Source organism: Mustela nigripes, chromosome 5 (genome assembly GCF_022355385.1).
Source record: "Mustela nigripes isolate SB6536 chromosome 5, MUSNIG.SB6536, whole genome shotgun sequence".
NCBI classification, from domain to species: Eukaryota; Metazoa; Chordata; class Mammalia; order Carnivora; family Mustelidae; genus Mustela; species Mustela nigripes.
In genome coordinates this window covers 51,673,262-51,684,476 of record NC_081561.1, presented here as the reverse complement: position 1 = coordinate 51,684,476, position 11,215 = coordinate 51,673,262, and the positions used below count along the sequence as shown (strand labels likewise).

Below are 11,215 nucleotides of genomic sequence, written 5' to 3'. Positions count from 1 at the left end.
CAGGAAGCCCTTGCTTTTTTACTCACCTTTATCAAGCCCTCATTATGTGAAAAGCACAATGCTGAGTGCTTAATGTGTGTTATTTCACTTAATCCTAGCTATATATATATGAAGCAGGTATAATTATTATTTCCATTTTACAGATAAGGAGCCTGAAGTACAGTACCAAAGGCTCTAAGTGATGGTAATAAGACTCAGATTCAAGATGGCCTGATTTTCAAGCCCAAACTTTTTTTTAAATTAAAGTATAATTGATGTATAACATTATATTAGTTTCAGGTGTTCAAATAATGATTTGCTATTTGTAGATTGCAAACTTATCACCACAATGAGTCTAGTTTCTTCTGTCACCATATAACATTACATAATATGCATCACAATATTATTGACCGTAGTCACCAAGCTCTAAATTGCATCCCCATGACTTATTTATTTTATGATTGGAAATTTGCACCTCTTGGCTCCCTTCCAAGCCCCCTCCCCTTTAGCAACCACCAATCTGTTCTCTGCACCTATGAGTTTCTGCTTGTTTTTGTTTGTTCATTTGTTTTGTTTTCTAGATTCCATATATACATGAAATCATACTTTCTCTGCCTGACTTATCTCACTTAGCATAATTCCCTCAGGATCCATCCATGTTTTTACAAATGGCAAGATTTCATTCTTTTTTATGGCTAAATAGTATGTCATTGTGTGTATGGGAGTGCTAGTGCGCACGCGCATGTGTGTGTGTGTGTGTGTGTATGCCACATCTTCTTTGTACAATCATTTATTGATGGACACTTTGGTTATTTCTATATCTTGGCTATGTGAATAACACTGCAATGAATGTAGGAGTGCATGTGTTTTTCCTAATTAGTGTTTTCATTTTCTTTGGAGAAATACCCAGCAGTGGAATTGCTGGACCATAGGGTGATCATATTTTTTGTTTTCTGAGGAACCTCTGTACTGTTTTCCATATTGGCTGCACCAATTTGCATTCCCACTAACAGCATACAATCATTCCCTTTTCTGTACTTCCTTGCCAATACTTCTTACTTCTTGTCTTTTTGATAATAGCTATTCTGACAGATGGGACATGGTATCTCATTGCAAATTTGAATTTGCATTTCCCCGACGATTAGTGAATCTTTTCATGTGCCTGTTGGCCATCTACATGGCCTATTCTCTGGAAAAATGCCTATTCAGATCTTCTCATTTTAAATCTCATTTTTAAATTGGATTATCTGGGGTTTGGATATTACTATTGTTAATGAGTTTTATGAGTTTTCTATGTTGTTTGGATATTAACCCCTTATTGGATATATCATTTGCAAATATCTTTTCCCATTCAATAGGCAGATTTTTTATTTTGTTGATGGTTTCCTTTGCTTTGCAGAAGCTTTTTAGTTTGATGTAGTCCCATTGGTCTATTTTTGCTTTTGTTGCCATTGCCTTTGAAGTCAGATCCAAAAAACATGGCCAAGAGCCATGTTAGGGAGCTTACTGCCTATGTTTTCTTTTAGTACTTTTATGGTTTCTGGTCTTATTCAAATATTAATCCATTTTGAGTTAATTTTTGTGGAGGGTATGGGTAATGGTCCATAATGCAAGGTGCTTCTCCTTTTCTTTGCCAAGACAGTGAAAAAACTCACCACCCTCAGTTTGCCCATGAGATGTAAAAAGAAAACAAAAATAATTAGTGGTATTTATTTATTTATTTTTAAGTATTTTATTTATTTATTTGTCAGAGAGAGAGAGACGGCAAGAGAGGGAGCATAAGCAGGGGGAGTAGAAGAGGGAGAAGCAGGCTTCCCGCTGAGCAGGGAGCCCGATGCGGGGTTGGATGTGGGGCTCGATCCTAGGACCCTGGGATCATGACCTGAGCAAAGGCAGACGTTTAATGACTGAGCTACCCAGGTGCCCCTAACTTGGATTTTTAACCAACACTCTTTGTTGTATGAGTTTTCAGGAGTAGGTCTTTTGGGATAGACCAGTATAAACCAGTAGAGATGTCCAGCAGATGGTTTAACTACAGCACACTTCAATTTCTCCATGTCACTGTAAGGCTAACAGTTCCTGTCCACTTCCTACTTCTCATAAAATACATGAAGTTTAGGAATACAATGTCATCACATGCACTTTGAGCTTCTTGGAAAAAACAATGCTATGTAAACACATTATGAAAGCAATAGAAAAACAGTGTCATTGTGGTATGTATACAACATAAAATGGACCAAATTATTTTGTTAGAGTTTGGGACAAAAATAGCTCCTTAATCTTGCATATTTATTTTTTAATTATGCTGTATATTGGCTGTGTCTGTGGCTCTCAAGAGCAGTCTGGACAGGGAATGTGTTGATAGAATGTTGATTGGGTTAGCAGTTTAATATTCCTTTTGAAGGAAATTCTGTACTATCCCAGACCTTGCCTGTTTCAAGCTTTTGGGAAAATCACAAGTCAAAATGTTGTTGTCAGATGAAAGTATTACACGGAGGGAGGTTGGCCGTGACTTTCTATATACTAAAGGCCTTCCTACTATCCTTGCGAAAGATCTAGGAGGCTTTTATTATTAATTCAAAAATAGTAAGGTTACTTTAGGGATCTTTTTTCCAGAATTACCAAAATGTCACTTGTACCACCCAAACTGAAGTGGGCCATTACCTCCAAGTAAAAAATGGAAGAAGGTAGCGTGAGATCTAAGTAGTTTTAAAAGTCATGAAGAATGTGGATGTACTTAGCACTACTGAACTGTACATTTAAAAAATAGTTAAGGTGGCAAATTTTTTTATTATGTTTACCACAATTAAAAGTGTTTTCAAAAGGTTAAGGTGGTAACATTTACCATACTTTAGAGAAAAAAACATGAGACAAATGAGAAACCAGCTCTCTTTATCTCGTGGCCTGGACGCACCACTTGTAAAACAGAATCCTCTGCCCCCAGATAAAAATGCCTGACACCCCTTACACTTGAGGCTGCACTTTCATACCTGTTCCCTAGATAAAGTCTCATAGGAAAGGAATATTTACCATTTCCTCTTCCTTTTTTTTTAATATTTTATTTATTTACTTGCCAGAGAGAGAGCGAGCCAGCCCAGTCGTGTGTCGTACAACCCCCCCCACCCCCAGCCGCCCGCCCAAGCAAGAACCCTGACAAGGGACTCAATCCCAGGACTCTGGCTGGGATCAGACAGTTAACCACTTACCCACCCAGGGGTCCCCACTTACCATTTTCTTACTGTGACACAGAGAAAATCTTAAAGGACTTGTTGGTTTTTATTTAAGACTGGAGAACCCTCTCCTCGCTCCAGGTGGAGGGACTCTCCGGGGAGAAGAAAAGCTGCAGGCATAATTAACATCCGTTTCACAGACTCCTCAGGTCTGACAGCCCCCTTCAGCTGGATTGAACCGTGGTTGGGCCTTCATATTTGCTAACCTGTAATTTTCTTTCTAGAGTGGCAGAGAGAGGAAAAAGGGAGACTTTTTAATCCCCTGTCAATCAGTTCTGCTGTAATTTATGATCTCTGGCCAAAAAATAAATGCCTATTAATATTGAGGGCTTGTTTTTTTGTGAGTATGGGAGAATTCCCTGACATCTTTGGGGGTGAAACAGAGATGGAGAGGGCAAATCTGCCAAGGGTCTTCTGTGACATTTCCACCAGTAACTGTGTGTGCTGGACCTGTGATTCTGTGGGAATATCAGCGGCCCTGAAGACAGGGTCCCTTACTCTTTCCTAGTCCTGATTCAGCTTTAAACCTGTCCGTTGGACTGCTGGATCTAAAAGTCTTCATTTATGAAGCTCAAATGACCTTGTTGGAAAACCTACTATCTTTGCTTCATGCTGTTTCGTTGAAGATAAAGACAATAATGGATTTTAAAATGTTTTGAAAAGTGAAAACACAGCACGAGTGTGAGGTGGTGTTAAACATGTCACTGGAGCAGGGTGGTCTAAGGGCAAAGTGTCAAGTTTCAACAAGCCAGAGCAAGGCCCCAGTGTCTCAGAAAAGTAATGAGTTGAATCAAACATTCTTCCTCCAGGAGAATTGATTCAGGCCATCTTCTCAGGATCTGATCGGTTTTTCTTTTTTTACCAGATAACGGAGAAGGCTTTTTCATAGCAAAGCCAATCTGATTTGTTAATTGAAGCCCCTACATCTTAAGTGTATTTTTGTCCTGGTAAAATACAGACATTGTGGGCAAAGAGAGCAAGTCTGGGACCAGATGTGGCATTTCCTCTCCTGCCTTGTCCCCTTGTATTTAGATCATTGATACTGCACACTGGCTAGCCCGCTGTGGATTGAGGATTTAGGGGTAGAGACATGGGTCCCTCGCATGTCAGTGTAAGAGGTGTGTTTGTGTGGTGCGTAAGTCACAGGAGAGCACTTCCCGGGTGTGTTTCAGGGGCGTGAAAATGTGTCTGCAAGGGCCCTCCTTGGTGTGTTAAAGTAGGATCTCACAGGCAAAACGACCCAGAATGTGCAGATGCGTGTGGTTCGGAGGCCAGAATTTGAGTCGGTCCTGAGATCAAAGATGAAGTTTGCTGTTGTTGCCGCCGTTCCCCTCCTCCAGAAACACGTCGAAAAAGCAAAAAGCAAAAAAAACCTCGGAAACGGCCCCCTGGAGTGGGTTCTTCGAACAGACAGGACAGTAATGAACGTGTCTCTCTCTCTCCAGCTCTCGGGCCTTCCCGGCTGAAAGGGGGCTGCGTGGGTCAGACCCGGGTGGAAGGAAGAGGTGTCACTCAATTTCCTCGGCGAGGCGGCACCGCGGGCGCGGTGGGCGCGCGGGTCGGCGCATCCCGCCTCCGGCCGGGAAGGGGCGGAGCCGGGCGGTGCCCGCCCCCCGGCGGTCCCCTCCCCCGGGCCGCTCCCCTGTGCCGTGCCCGCCGCAGTCACAGCCGCCTGCGGAAAGCTGGTAGCTGGGGACCCAAGCCGGAGTGCGGCCAGGCTGGGTTGGGTTGTCTCGCAGGCTCAGCCGCCGCCCCTGCCGGTGAGTCGGGGGCTCCTAGCCGGCGGGCGAGCGGGGGGAGGGGAGGTCAGGACCGCGCCGTTGGGGAGCCCCGGGGCTCGAGCGCGGGTGCCGGGGGGTATGTCAGCACAGAGGGCTTGGGGAGCCCCAGACCCCGAGCTCCGAGGGTGTCCAGAATCGGGATGTTGAGGAACCCGAGGCCGTGGACCAGGGTCAGTGCTCCAGTGTTGTGGAGTCGCAGAGCTCGAGCCCTGAGAGTCAGGCGGCAGGTCAGGATTCAGACGTTGGGGACTCCCGGAGCCCGAGCCTGGAGGACTGAGGGGTCAGGACCGCAACGTTGGGAGAGGTTCGCTGCCGGAACGAGGGTGTCCTGTCGGCATTCCTGGGGCGCCCTCCGCAGGGCGGAGGGGAACTGAAGGCGGGAGCGGAGTGTGAAGGGGAAGAAGCCAGAGGCGGGCGGGGCGGGAGGGGAGCCCGGGAAAGGGTCGGGGGTTGGCGAGGCTTGTGCCTTTTTGGGGGAAGGATGGAGGGGCCTCTCCTGGAGGGGGCGCGGGAAACGGAGTTGTGCGGCAAGCCGGGGATACGTTGTGCGGCATAGGGAGTCGGAGGGATGGAACGCCGCGGCGGGGGACCCGGGGGGGGGGCTGGGGTCAGGGGTGAGGGAGCAGGGACTCGTGGAACGTCTTGGCCTAGGGGACGCACACTCTCCTTGGAATGGGGTCATGGAAACCTCGAGAGGGCATGCTTTCCGGAGAGCAAGACCAGGCCACCACAGACCGGGGGCGGGAGGGACCTAGGGAGGGGCGCGCCTCGCTGACCGGCGCGGGGACCTGAAGGCAGCGAGGGCACCGCAGCTTCCAGTGCATCTGTGGGCCCTGGAGCACAGACCGACGGGGGCAGATCCGCGGGCCCGGACGGGGTTTTTAATGCTTCGCCTATTTCTAAGCTGGGTTAGAAGTGATTTTGCCCCGGGACCTATTGAGAACAGTCTGGGCTTAAAAGAGTAAAAAGAGTGAGATTGCAAATGTGCGGAGAAGCTCTACCTGTGTGTGTACCTTAGACACAACTCATAATAAAGGTGTATTTAATTCTTAGACCCACTTGTGTTACTTGCTCCCCACTCTCCTATACAGTGAGGAGCTGTTTCTGAGTAAAAACTGGAGGAAAATCAGCAAGAGGAGGGGCGTGCACGCACGCTCACACGGACACACACCACCCACAAAGGCACTGCATTCCACAGCCGAGTAAACAGGAGAACTAGTGTACAGTTTTGGTTTGTGTTGGTATGGACTTCCTTTACTGAAGTTAATAGGAAGTTGCCTGCATGGAAGGTGGACGGCCTTTGACTACCCTCTTAAGATATTCACAGCCGGTACCCACCCCTCTGCTGCTACACCCTTGACCAGGTCCCTGGCAGGACACTAGTTTGCTTCGTGCCTCAGTGAATGAGTAGCCAAATGCATGTCTAAAGATAAACAAATGACCAGTTCGTTTTCTGTTTTTTTTGTTTGTTTTTTGTTTTTGCCCCTATTGTTTATTTTGGGTATCCAGCTCCCTTCAACTAGTTAAATAATATGACATTGTATATTAACTTATCCATATGGTTAATTTTGTATGGTAATTAGTTTAATTATTCCATATAAGTTAATTTAGGACTACCCGGGGTTCCAGGAATCCTACTGAGTGGATTTCTCCCCTGGAAGTTTCCTGGGCTTTGAAGGGCAGGGGAAGAGAGATGATCCCCACTCCTTTCCTTCTCTGCTGTAGATATAGGTCGGTATTCTGACACACACACTGAGATTTAAGCTTCCTGGGAGGACCAAGAACTATTTTGGCATCTAGCTTATTTTGGGCCTCGTTTTTTTTTTTTTTTCCTTCATGAAAAGGAAATCTCTTCAATAATTATTGCAAATTAACGAAAACAGATTTATTCATTTTGCAAGTATCATTTCAGGACATGCTTTTGTTTCATTAAGGGGGTGGTCAGAACTTTGCACCAAAATCTGCATTATCATTATTGCACAGCATATTTATTTACTTAGCCACAGCTAGCTGATTCTTTCAATTCTTTATCCAAATGTTAAAATAAATATGTCTGTATTTATACATTCAAATGAGTATTTCTCCCCTTCAGAAGACTCATCTTGGCACGCTGTGGACTGATTTTAGTGATGCTGTCATTGCTGAGCATAATTTTGGAGCTCCTGCCTTGGAGTTACCTTCAGAGTTTGTAACACATTTATTGAATTGCCTCTGTGATGGCAAACCTCCCTCAGTTGGGAAACAGCCAAATACCAAGTGGGATCAACTCTGGTTTTTGAGGTGAGGAATTGAGGTTGTAATAGGAAGTATGCCCATTAAAGTAATGAAAGTCCTCTTGAAGGACTGGCAGTTTTAAGAGGGGCATCAAGTACAGATATGCAAATGTGTTTAGGACTGGAAAGTAATTGCTTTGAAGTACAGCCCTTATTTGGGTGAATGTGCTCTCCTGTGCATGTAAAAAAGTTGGTTCCATCATCTGTTGTTATACCTCATGGCCTACTGGGCTGGAGAAAATAAGCCTTTCTTCTCTCTTTCAAGGTACTGTTTCCCAGGCAGATTCCATCACTGTGCATTTTTATAGAAGACAAAACAAACAGAAAGATTTGTTTTCTCACCAAAAAAAGGTACCCAGGAAATCACCTACCCTACATATAGTTAATGCCTGGTACTTGAGTTTTTATGTGAAAGATCTCTATAGAAGGAAGGGGAAGAGAGTGAGTTCTGCAAACGTGTTTCAGTTTTGGGATTCCATGGCATACAGTGTGAAAAATTAACATATCCTTTTTCCATTTTTTCCCCTAAATTACCAATTTTTTTTAAGGTTATATAACATGAGCTTCATATACCCAGAGCTTGGATCTTGATCTAGCTGTGATCTTGGGCAAGTGATTTCATCTCTTTCAGACTCAGTTTTCTTACCTTAAAATGAAGATGCTAATGAGTGTGCCCCCCACGAGGTTGCGATGAGATTTCTGCATGTAAAACACTGAATCCAGTGTCTGACACAAGTGCTCCAAAGAGTCTAGCTATTCTTGTTATTAATACTGTTTATTGATAGTATTTTTTCGGCGAGGGGATTTTATTTATTTATTTGACAGAGACACAGCGAGAGAGGGCATACAAGCTGGGGGAGTAGGAGAGGGAGAAGTAGGCTTCCCACTGAGCAGGAAGCCAGATATGGGACTGAATCCCAGAACCCTGGGATCATGACCTGAGCCTAAGGCAGATGCATAATGACTGAGCCATCCAGGTGTCCCTGTTTATTAATAGTTTTATATTAAAATACCTTTGAAGGGGTACCTGGGTGGCTCAGTGGGTTAAAGCCTCTGCCTTTGGCTCAGGTCATGATCCCAGGGTCCTGGGATTGAGCCCCACATCGGGCTCTCTGCTCAGCAGGGAGCCTGCTTCCTCCTCTCTGCCTGCCTCACTGCCTACTTGTGATCTCTGTCTGTCAAATAAATAAATAAAATCTGTTAAAAAATAAATAAATAAAATACCTTTGAAGCCATGTATGAATTTACTATTTCCAAGATAGTGATATTTCCTCTGCTGAGCTTTGCAAATGAATACGTGAATGGGAACATTTTGTTTTTACTCTCCTAGCTTCTCAGGAATTTTTGAAGTGACCTTAAAAAGCAGCTATTGCTAGCTGTTTTATTTTGAATTTAGTTTTTTTTTTTAATGAACATTCTTATTTTTATTGTATATTAGGTATAACAGTTTGATGAAAATCTAAAGGAAAAAACTTTAAAACTCCTATAATTTTTTTCCTTGATCAGTCAAATACTATTCTAATATAATAGCTACCGTTCTCTTGGCATGTACTGAAAAGGATGATTCTGGTGCACGTTTGTTTTACTTAAACTCGAATTTCGATCTGCTTTGTTAAATGAAGAATGACTTGGCACTAAGCTCTCGGCTCTTTCATAAATATTGACATTAACTTTTTTTCCGATTCTATGATTTTTGTTGTAATACAAATTAGGGAGATGTAAAATGTGCAAAAAGAATTTTACCTTAGTTTTAATCAATCAAATAGCTAGGGGTTGCTGTGAAATAGATGTTTGGTAAAATGTTTAGTGAGTTCTCTGTTTTAGGCAGGTGTGTGCAGGAGACAGGTAGAAGCAGACTTGTCCTCCACAAGAGTTCACATAAGGTGCTCCCTTAGGACTATGCAGTGGCAAAAGTTTTTTCTTCTCATGGCTTATGGGACTAAGGAGTCGTGTGGATTTCACTACCTGTTATTTTCCCTCAATTTCTTGGAGAAGACTAAATATATGGATCTCTTAATAGTGTTCATATTTTTGAGGTAGATTAGCTCTTGGAATGAGCTCCTGCTATGCAGTCATATGCCGTGAAAGGAGATAATGCCTATAAAAATACTAAGTGAGTTGTGATATATAACTATAGCATAAGGTGGTATTACTGTTATACAGGACTTTCCTAGCATATTCTGATTTTCACCTCCACAGTAGTGTTTGGTTCCAACTCTCTCTTCTAAGTAATTGTTAATGTACCTATAAAGTACCAGGAAACAAGACAGCCTGGTGATGGTTTAGACTAGAGTAGTAATCCCCTCCTCTGCTCCCCACATCCGATAATGTCTGGAAACATTTTTTATTATCACAGCTGGAGAGGAGAGGGATGTTAAGGCATGTAATGGGCAGAGGCCAGAGATGCTCCTAAGCATAATGTAATGCCAAGGACAGCTCCCTAAACAAAGAATGACCAACTGAAATGTCAGTAGTTCTGAGAAACTCTGGACTGGAGCATGGGATCTGGAGTGGGCATCAACCTGCGTTAGCATCCTGGCATATCCCTGGGTAATTTCCTTAAACCTTAGATTTTGTATAACTAGTGCCTGAAGAGATATTGTGGAATTAAATGAGATAATGTATAGAAATGCTCGGTAAATTATAACTTTTACTATTATGTCTGGTTAGTAAATCCAGGACTAGGCTTCAAACGGACAGCTTTGGTCATTTAACTCATTGTAGACAGAACCAATCCAGGCCCTGATCCCATCCATCTGTGTCTGAGAGTAGGGCAGTGACAAGGTAGGGCAGAGACACCTCGGGCCCCCAGGGTTCCTTCTGCATTCTGGCCCAGGCTCTGCCCTGGTTCTGCTAGGTAGCCAAGTATAGGCTGAAGATGACTCCAGCCAGGTGAACAGAACAGTCAATCCCCCCACACTTCTCTGGTGTAGAGGAATCATGAGCTGTGTGGGTCATCTAGGCTAACCTGGGAAGGAGATAGCCAGGCTGGGAAGCTCCTTCCAACTGAGCTAATCTCCAGGATCTCCTCAGGCCCTTGTCTGTGTCAGGGTCAGAGCTTTCTCTGCTGTGTTAACAGGCTATCAGCAAGGTCTGGCAGTTTCCCTTTTTCTTTTTCTTAGCCCCTCCTACTCCAGCAACTTCTTTAGGGATCCCTTTACTTTTTAATTTAAAGAAAGGTCCAGATCCACTTCAGTTTTTTACTCTGCATGGGGTTACCAGCCATCTGGGAGAAGATAGGAGACCTCCCATAAAACCCAGGCTCTGCTTTGATCTTCCTGTCTTTCTGTGTTTACCTTTTTTTGCACTGGAGCCACTCAGTGAGTAATCCACTCAGGGTAAGCCACAGAATTTCAGCATGGTGGGGGTGGGGCAGCCATTCTGGGGGCAGAGAGTGTTTAGCAGACCAGGATGTAAATATCACAGTGGGTTTTTTTTTTTTTTTTGGCTGTGAACTAGAAACTGGGGCACTCTTAAGAATGCTGATGCCTCAGCCCCACCACAAAACCATTGATTCAGAATTTTTTTTTAAGATTATTTATTTGATAGAGATTGACACGGTGAGAGAGGGAACACAAGCTGGGGAAGTGTGAGAGGGAGAAGCAGGCTTCCCTCTAAGCAGGGAGCCTCATGCAGGGCTCCATCCCAGGACCCTGGGATCATGACCTGAGCTGAAGGCAGACGCCCAAACTGAGCCACCCAGGCACCCCTGCTTCCAAATTTTAATGGGTAGGGTGCAGGCATCAGATTTTTAAAATTACTCTGATGCCTAGTGAGAATTGAAATTTAGGACCATGCCTTGTGAAATTAATGACCTGCATTAAGAGGAAGGAAGGAAGAAAGGAGAAAGGAAGGAGGAAGGAAGGAAGGAAGGAATGGAGGGAGACTGATTACTTTGTAAACAAAGTAACGTAAGAATTATTTTGCTAAGTTTTTGTTTTAGTGATCACTG

At 44.1% G+C, this 11,215-nt stretch overlaps 1 protein-coding gene across 2 annotated transcripts in view; it reads left to right on the top strand.

Annotated features, from left to right (window-relative positions):
- The first annotated feature begins 4,819 nt into the window (after positions 1 to 4,819).
- Positions 4,820 to 11,215, top strand: part of PAQR8 (progestin and adipoQ receptor family member 8) — a 42,474-nt gene continuing 36,078 nt past the window's right edge. Inside the window, exon 1 of one of the 2 annotated variants that reach the window (XM_059400257.1) lies at positions 4,820 to 4,969. The gene's annotated coding sequence lies outside the window, so the exon portion shown is untranslated. The remainder of the gene's footprint in view (positions 4,970 to 11,215) is intronic. The other variant, XM_059400255.1, reaches the window with a different exon arrangement.